This window comes from Sciurus carolinensis, chromosome 5 (assembly GCF_902686445.1).
Source record: "Sciurus carolinensis chromosome 5, mSciCar1.2, whole genome shotgun sequence".
Lineage (NCBI taxonomy): Eukaryota > Metazoa > Chordata > Mammalia > Rodentia > Sciuridae > Sciurus > Sciurus carolinensis.
The window spans coordinates 154366881-154376069 of record NC_062217.1 but is presented as its reverse complement, the minus strand read 5'-3'; positions in this window follow the sequence as shown (position 1 = coordinate 154376069).

The following is a 9189-nucleotide window of genomic DNA, read 5'->3' as shown; positions in this document are numbered from 1 at the left end:
GTGAGACTTTGTCTCAAAATACAAAATAGGAAAGGCTGGAGATGTAGCTCAGTGGCTAAGCACACCGGGGTTCAACCCCCAGTACCAAAATAAATAAATAAGTAAATAAATAAATAAAATAAACAAAAGATTAATTCATTTTGCTGTGCAGTTCTTTGAGTCTTCCGGAATACCTACTGTCTATTGTCCATCACTGTAATATCTCACAGATGCTTTTCACTGACTTAAAAAAATACCTTGCACCTCTCCTCTTTGAATTTTCATACACTCAAACTCTTTCAACCCCTGCTAGCTCTATAGTTTTGCCCTTCTCAGAACCTCATCTAAATAGATTTATCTGGTAGCTTTTCAGACTAGCTTTTTAACATTTAGTGATAGGCATGTATGATTCATCCACATCTTCAGTGGTTCAATAGTTGATTTCTTATTATCACTGAATCCTGTTCTGCTGATGGGAATTCCTATTGTTTATTTATCCATTCCCCTATTAAATAACATCTTAGTTGCTTCCAGTTTTCATGGATTGGAATTAAACTATGATAACATTCATGTGCAGGTTTTTGTGTGGCTATGAATTTTCAAATTAGTTGGTTAAATCCTTAGAAATGACTATGCTTAGCTTTGAAGAAGTCAAAAAACTGTCTTACAACGTGGATGTGCCACTTTGTGTTCTCACCAGCCATGAAGGAGAGTCCCTGTTGCTTTGTATTCTCACTCAAAGTTGATTTGAGCCATTTTAAAAAGTCTATAATGAGCTAGTGATGTGGCTCTGTGGTTCAGCTCTTGACTAGTATAGACAAGGTCCTGGGTTCAATCCTCAGCACCACAAAAAAATCTATATATGAAATGTCATTGATCTCATTGTTGGTTTAATTTGTATTTCCCTAATAACAAGTTCTGAGCATATGCTTGTATGCTTATTTCCAATCTCTGTTTCTTCTTTGATAAAAATGTCTGTTTAGATTCTTTGTCCATTTAAAAATTTTGTTTGTGTTCTTATGGTCCGTCTTAATGCACAACTTGAAGCTATAGATAAGGGTGGGGAGGACAATTTAGGTGGGCTGAACATTATGGCAGGTGTCTTCCCATTTTGGCCTCAACCTATTGAGGTGAGGCAAATATTTTGATTCCTTTTTACACATGAGAAATCTGAGGTTAAGGGACAAAACCTAATTTTCAGAGGCCAGACAGTCAGTAAGAGGTAAGTAGGCCCTGTTCTAATAGAGTCTAGAAAGTGATTTCAGACTTTTTGGGCCCAACAGTCCACTTTGTTACAAAAGTTTATATCCATGTAATATCACAAAATGATACTCAGAAATAATGCAACCTATATAAATACATAACAAAAATAAATATAAAAATTTTCAAGTAATATGGAGGAAAAAATAAAAGGAAGGAGAAAGAAGAAAAAAATAACAAAATATTATGTATTTGTATAAAAACTCAGGCAAGATGATATTAGGTTACAATGCTAATACCAATAATATCACCTACTTATATTAAGTATATTTATATGTAAAAAGATCATGAGTCTTTCTGTACAAGACACTCAGGAAATTAACTGTACTTATATAATAATATGTTAGAATAAAAATCTAATGTCAGATTAATTATCGGCTAACTAGACTTATTTGAATATGAGACAAGAATGAATATAATGCTTTTGTGACATAAAGGATATATATTGGTAAAAATTATAAAATCTAGAAGTGGATAAATGAGGAAATATGAAGTCTTTGCAAGCAGAGAGTATTCAGAAGTCATGCAGGGCATGGGAAAATCCTTTGTTGGATAAACCTCTCTCATTCATTGTAGGGTATTTTCAGTCCCTGGCACCAAACCACTAATTTCCCATCCTATCTACATTCACTATGACAATGCAAAACATATTTCAATTTTTCTTAGTCCTCCCTATTCTAAAGCCACACATTAAGTGTTCTACTTTGTAATATATAATTTGAGGATTATTGTGACATGCCAGGTTATAACATTTAAGAACATTTTAGAATATTTTAGGAATTTTTCTTGATCGTAATAGCAATAGTTGAAAATTTAGTTAAGTGCAGAGCTTAACTGTGTCCAACTCAAGGCCTTGAATGAAATGTGTCTTATCTTGGGTAGCAGAGGAGCTTTATGAAAATCAACAAAGTACATTAGACAGAATCGAGTCTATACTTCAAATATGGGAAGTCCCTCCTTCAAATTTATACTTCAAAATTGATTCCAAATTACTAAAGTCATCCACCCAACTCTGCCTCATGGGCTTTTCAGCTGCAGTAACACTAAAGGAAGGGCTATGGTGAAAGCGTTGCTCTCATTTAAATGAACACCCACTGGACGTTTGTCTAATTACTAAGAAGTATGTCAAGTAGCCACCTGTAAAAATCAAATAAGGGCTGCTCATTTCAACTTGTTAACTTCTTTGAATGTAGTCCCAAAGACTAAGGTCATGTGATCATTACTCTAAGCAGTTGATACAGTCAAGTCATCTTTAATTTCGGTGAATTTTTTAGCCTCAAGGTGTAACTTCATCCTCAACCATCTTTTGTGGTCATGCATTGATGGATTTATTCCTTGTTTTACTAAACAAGTCTTGTGTTTATCAGTCCCCAATTTTATTCTCACTCTCTTCAAGTGCAATTTTTGTTATATTAGCCAAACAGACTAGAAGAGTAATTGAGGTAGAGTCAGAGTACAGGACATTCTAGGATTTTGAGGCAGAGCAAAATAAAAATGTGACCACCAGGTGGCAGTAGAATATACAAACTTTATTTGGTTTACGCTAAGACAAGTTTGCATGCATCTCAGTAAGAGACTTTTCAGACTCTAGAGGAGGAGAGAGAAGTGCCACCTGGAAGGGGAGAAGGTCAAGGAACTCCTGGGAGACCGGAGGCCCTGAAAGGGAACAGGTATTCCTATTCAACAGCACAGTGGGGTGGGTGGCTCAGAGTTGCAAAAGACAGAGGTGGCTTTGATGTTTACAGTGCAGGGCTCATTTACATCTAGAAGATGTTGAACACAATGTCACGGGGTATGCAAACCCAGCAGACCTGAAATGGCTAAAAATCTGTTATATGGCTATGCCTAAAACAATTAGAGTGTAAAAATGAAAGTTTGGCACCAGAGACTTTTTGAGCTAAGAGGATTCAGCCCTTGTGAAGAAATGAACAACAGAGGGGCTAATGTAGAGAAGCTCTTTTATGTAATAAGGAGGCTCTGTGGCAAGGTGGAATGAAGGGCAGTTGGGAAGCTGAGAATGAAGAACTGAAGTTTTATTTGATCTCTTATTAGCTACATGACCTCTGTAAATTCCATCTTTAAGAAACTCCAATATCTAATGTGAAAGGGATCACAACAGCTAACATAAGACTAGGACTAATATTAAGGGAGGTGAGCATGCTGAACATGGATATGTAATCTATAATCAATGAATATTAGTTGCTTTCAGAGTTCTTTCTCATAATTTGGGGTATGTCTTAACTTGAGAACCTTTTGGCTAATTTGAGCCTTGTATAACAAAACTGCACTCAATAATTTGCATGCAAGAAGTTTATTTTTGAAAATGATCTCAAGGAATAGGAGTAGGAGGCCAGAGAGAGGAAATCAGGGGCAGAGGGAAAACATAAGTTTAGATGTGCTCTGAAGTCAGTTTTTGCAGTATTCACCTGTGGTCAGAGGAATATATTCAATGTGCCTCGGGAGTATCCACTAGAGGAACAGAGAAAAGAGGAATGTGTTCATGGATACATCCCTCCACCCTACCCCACTGATCAAGGATCATTCTTGAGGAGAGTAACCTCCTCTCACTCTAGTTCACACATTACTTCTGAGAAGTTTCCAGCAGCTGTCCAATGACACTACCATTGCAAAGCCAGAGGCACACTAGGACAGAATGCATAGCAGTGTTGATACTGGAGAGATGCTGTGTGGTTACACCTGTGTGAAATTAATGGCTTCAAAAATGGTTGAAATACAAGGTCCCTCAAGAGGTTGGTGAAGGGCAAGCAGCATATGGTGTGTTTACTATAGACAGGTCAATATGGCAAAACCATATTGGAAAGAGTGACTATTTTTAAAAAAACTACGAGCTACCCTACTGTTGTTCTTTTTTTTTTTTTTTTTTCAGCTCTGAAATATAACAGTTTTGTAGTCTGCACACTCTACAATTCTCCTTGATGATTTTTGAACAGGGCTAATTTTAGATCTTTCTGATTGTCTATTTCTCTGCAAGTGGTTGAAGTGATGGAACACATGATTTTTCCCATTCTATTTCAATTCTCTGAGTTGCAAGAGACTAAAGCTTTCTTATTCTAGTTAAAGCATCCTTGATTATTTAAGAGCACACACATGTACAAGAACCCAGATACACTGTGAGACGGGTACATTTAATTTTTGCAAATTTCATTTGTTGACTTTTTTGATAAAGGAGAGGAGTGGAACATTTAAATGTGAGTCTTCCATTCAGTCCATGCCCAGGACTAACCATGAGCTAGAAGATGGGAATTTGCTGTTTCCTTGGTCTCACTCTTTTAGCAAAAACATTACATAAAGTCCCGGGGATACAAATGTTTAAAGAAGTGTATTTTTCATGCAAAACTTCCTTCAAAAGAAAGGCAGCCACTTCATCTAGTACTCAATGAAAGAAACATAAATTAGTTCCAAGCTAGAAGAAAAAAAAATGATATTTCCATATGTGTAGTGTCATTCTCCTGGAGGATTTTCAAGGGAAGTATTTCTGTTTTGTCTCATGTACTCAGTTGACACATTCTGAGTCAAATAAGATAAAATTGAAAAGCCAGACCAATAGGATGAAGGTCCACTGCAGTGTCCAGCTCTCTTCTTTTCTGTTACTTTTCCTTTTCCCTACTGTTGGCCCTTCCTTCCCTTGATGCTTCTTCTTTCTTACAGCTTTGGTTTACTTTTAACTTGGGCATATCATGAACCTGTCATGGATCAAACTATGTTTCATGGCATTCTTTGTTCATCCTTCCTTCTGGTAATTGTCTAATTTTCTGTTTTTTTTTTTGTTTGTTTGTTTGTTTTTGTTTTTGTTTTGTTTTGTTTTGTTTTCTGTTTTTGAGTTTGAATTCCTGAGAATCTATTTGACCCAGGCCATGATTTTTTTTTTCCCAGATTATAACACCTCAGCTATATCTGTGCAATCTGAATATTTACTTTTGGGAATCAATGTTCTGGAACCCCATCATCGTTGGGGAAGGGGCAGGGACAAAGGATCTTCTGAGGGTTTCACCACCAACAAGCAAGGACCAAACAGGAGTGAGGTAGTTCTACACAGAAAAGGGGCTCTGACTTTGGTAAGCCATCTGAGAATTATTTAAGTTTCATTAATTATTAGCAGAAGGTTCTCCATTTTACCTCTAACAGCTAGCTAAAACCCCACATATCATTCTAACCACAGCTAGAACTGAAGCTTCATGAGAAAAATTTTGTATCTAATGCTCCTTGCATTTGTATCCTCCTCTACTTGTCTTTGAACTTTTCAAATTACTGTTAAAAACTTTTCCAATTACTATTAAAAAATCCGTGATGTTTATTCTTTGACATTCTGAATTAACTTTCTCTTAATTATTGAATAAATTGTCGAATACACAAAAAATAACAAAACTCTTGTTCTAAACTTTCTTAAAATCAATGAAAAAGAATACCTAAAGGTTGTAGGTATTAAAATTAAAGTTTCTTTTGACATTTTAGGGATAGCTACCTAACCTGAAGAGGACAAGGACTTAGCCTTAATCAAGGGCAGAAAGGAAATGTCATGTGGTGACATAGTCATCTATATCAAATTGAAACTCAGTCATTTCAGATAATAGTTCACCAAATGCTTTTGTTCCATGAGAGCAAATTTTGAAGCATCCTCTCTTTACAGTATTGTAAAATTGAGAGAAATTATGTTTTTTATTACTATTTATTAAACAATTTCTTGAGGAATTTTATAATACTTAATATGGGCTATGTATAAAAGGAAAAATGAATAAATCCGATGGTATAGTATATGAACTAAGGAAATAAAATTCATCAGAGTATAATTTCTACCATTGTTTTTACTCTTTAAGCATGACTGAGCATGTTTTTATAGAATATAAAACACATCCTAGTATTAAGTTAGATCGTTTTGGTATTTGTTTAAACTCTTTCCCTCTGTTACGTGCTTCAGGACATAGCTCTTTTCTGAGACAGGTGGTCTCCTTATGTCCTGAAGTGATAGCAGCATGTTCAGCTATTTTAAAATACATATTAATTAAACTTTACCTATCTTTCCTGCATGTTACTATGCCATATAAGCTACATTTAGAGTTTTCAGTGTCATTATGAAGTTTAATGATGAAAATTTGAATCATTGAGACAAAATTTAAAAGGCATCCATCCAATTATACTTTCATCTTTAAATAATTAATTGGGAGAGAAAACCTGTTTGTGTTTTAATAAGATAAGTGAGTGAGGAAATGACTTCAAAGAGGAAGGAAGATATGTAAAAATAATCATACTACAAAAGAGTGTATTCTCAGTCTCATAACAAAGGTTACAATGGTATAATTTTTGAGTTGCATGTGAAATTCCCTGGAGGCATGATCGAGAAAGTTCCATGAGGAAATATGCTTTTGGGATGGTCCTCCAAGATGAGGTAGGAGATTAAGGGATATTTGGAGAGAAGGAAGAGACCTCTAGGAAAGAGAAACCATACACTGAAGTGTGAAGCATGCAGAAACTGTGAAAACTTTATGCTAAGTATTGAATTGATAAAGGAATGTTCTAGACAACAAGGCTGAAAAGAAAGAACGAATTAAGGGTATTAGTATCTTGAATGTTGTAATTTAGTCATGTGTTTTGTTCAATAGTTGGGGCATGAACAGGTGGCCAGATGCATCAGCAGTTAACCAACTGAAAAAAGACATGCAGGGCTTCTTTACACCCCAAGTTTTCATAATATGATTCAGCTACTTATTTGTTTATGTCCTAAGAACAAATGAAATTTCACTCTATATATCTGAAATTGCTTTTGAGAGGTACAATACCCCTAAGATGAAATAGTCGAACTATGTATTCTAAGCCGCCATATCTTTTGTATATTCGTTTTACTTCACAAATTAACTGGAATAGAAGTTTTGCCTTGTAATTTGAAACAGTGAATCTGCACTTCATCCCTTATTATGTTAGGCTCATCTGAAAGGAACTCGCCAGTCATCTGAGAGATTCCCGTATTTTCAGATCTTAATTCTAAGGGAGCAGTGTTAGGAAGCAGCAGGGAAAATGGTGGCTGCTCTTTGGACAGTCCAATCATCTCTACCTGGTGGGTGCTTGGACAGAGATGTCTGTTGTTTGATTCTGGTAGAAAAAAATTTAGCTATCATTAGCTAAGAGTTATAGCATCATTAACAGTTCACTATCATTAGTTGTCTGGGTTTACTGGTAGAGAAGTATAGATGAAAAGATGCAAAGAATATTAGAAGTGTCGATAAAAGAATTTTTAGCACATTCAGACTTGCGTATTGAAAGTTTATGAGACCAGAGGGGTTTTGAACAGTGTGCAGTATAATCAATGTAAATCAGCTGAAGGGACATTTTGCAAGCCAAATATAGTGTACAGAACTTAGGACTCAGGAAGTTAATCCATAAATATTCATGGCTATTGCTGCTGCTGCTGCTGAGGATCAGAAAATGGTTTAAAACTCATGTTTTAATATGTGTTTTTAATATTGGATTTTTTTTTTCTTTCTAGATCTGGACAGTTCCAGTCATTGCTTTTAAGTTCACATGTAAAAGCAAAATATGTTATTTTCTCTTGGCCTCAGTAAAGTGAAAGGTCTGGACAGGGATCAGAAAACAATATACCAAGAGCTAAACCTGGAGTTTTGTCAATCTTTGTGATGAAGGTTTTTATTAAATACAGTCATACCAAGTTATTTATGTATTGTCTGTGGCCATTTTTCAGCTACCACAGCAGAGCTATGGAGTTCTAACAGAGACTGAATGATCCACAAAGCCAAAAATATTTACTCTTTGGTTCTTGTAGAAATAGTTTTCTGAGATTTGGACTGGAAGATCTTTAATATGATACATGTGTATCCCTGACAAGACTGGGATAAAGGGCTTGTGTATGCACATGCACAGAAAATTAGCAAGTATTCAAAAGTTACAGTCTCTTCTTCTCAAGCAAAATGGAGTCCAAATAAACCTCCTGTGTTTTATACTGTGACCACACAACTATTATTGCAGTCATCTTGATTAATGCAGACATCATTAACTTGAAATCTATTATTATTCTGGCAGATTGGATTGAAATACACCATCATTTCTTTTTTCCTTAAATGATTTATTGAAGAGATACATAGTTATAAAAATTATAGAAACATATTTACCTTAGAAACTGAAACCTCTTAAAATATAACTGCAGTTGCTGACTACAGATCCCAAAGAAATTCTCATATGAAAATCTTAGTTTGCTATCTGAATTGGATGGATGTTTGATGACCTGTGTTTTGGTCTCAAAAGAACTTGTTCCCAATTTCAGCTCTGTAAGTTGTAATCTGGAATTTAGAAGTATATAGCCTCCAAATTGTTTGACCCCCATTCCCATCAAGTGGTGGGGACTATGTAGTTTCCTATCAACCTGGGTATCATGTGAGTCTAGTCAGTAGAATATTGTGGATTTCATTTAGTATTGTGATTTCCAGATTCATCCACATTGTTACGAATGGCAAACTTTCTTTTTTAAAATGGGTGATGTTGATTAATTTCATTGTGGCAATAATTACAAGACTTATGTATATCAAATCATGTTGTGCACCTTGAATACACAATTGTATTTGTTAATGGGTCCTTGAAAAGCTGGGGGAAATGTAGTGTATAGCAGAGTAGCCATGATTATAAAAGATGATACAGGTTCTTCCTGGGTCTCAGGAACATTTGCACATGGGCCCCTGAGCCACCAGGTAAGACTTTGGACAACCCTGAGGTGTGCATGCTGTGAAGAAGCCCAGTCACTTGACAGTCTAGATTGTTAAGTTTTCTTGCTTTGGGGCCTGACAGGAGTGTGAAGGAACCTCATTGGTTCCATTCTCCAAACTGAATTAGTCCAGACCTCAAACCTTCCCCAAAGCAGACACAGTGGAGCTAAGAAAAGTCACCCTTATAAGCGATAAGGTCTAAAACAAAAAATGCAATGAGTGG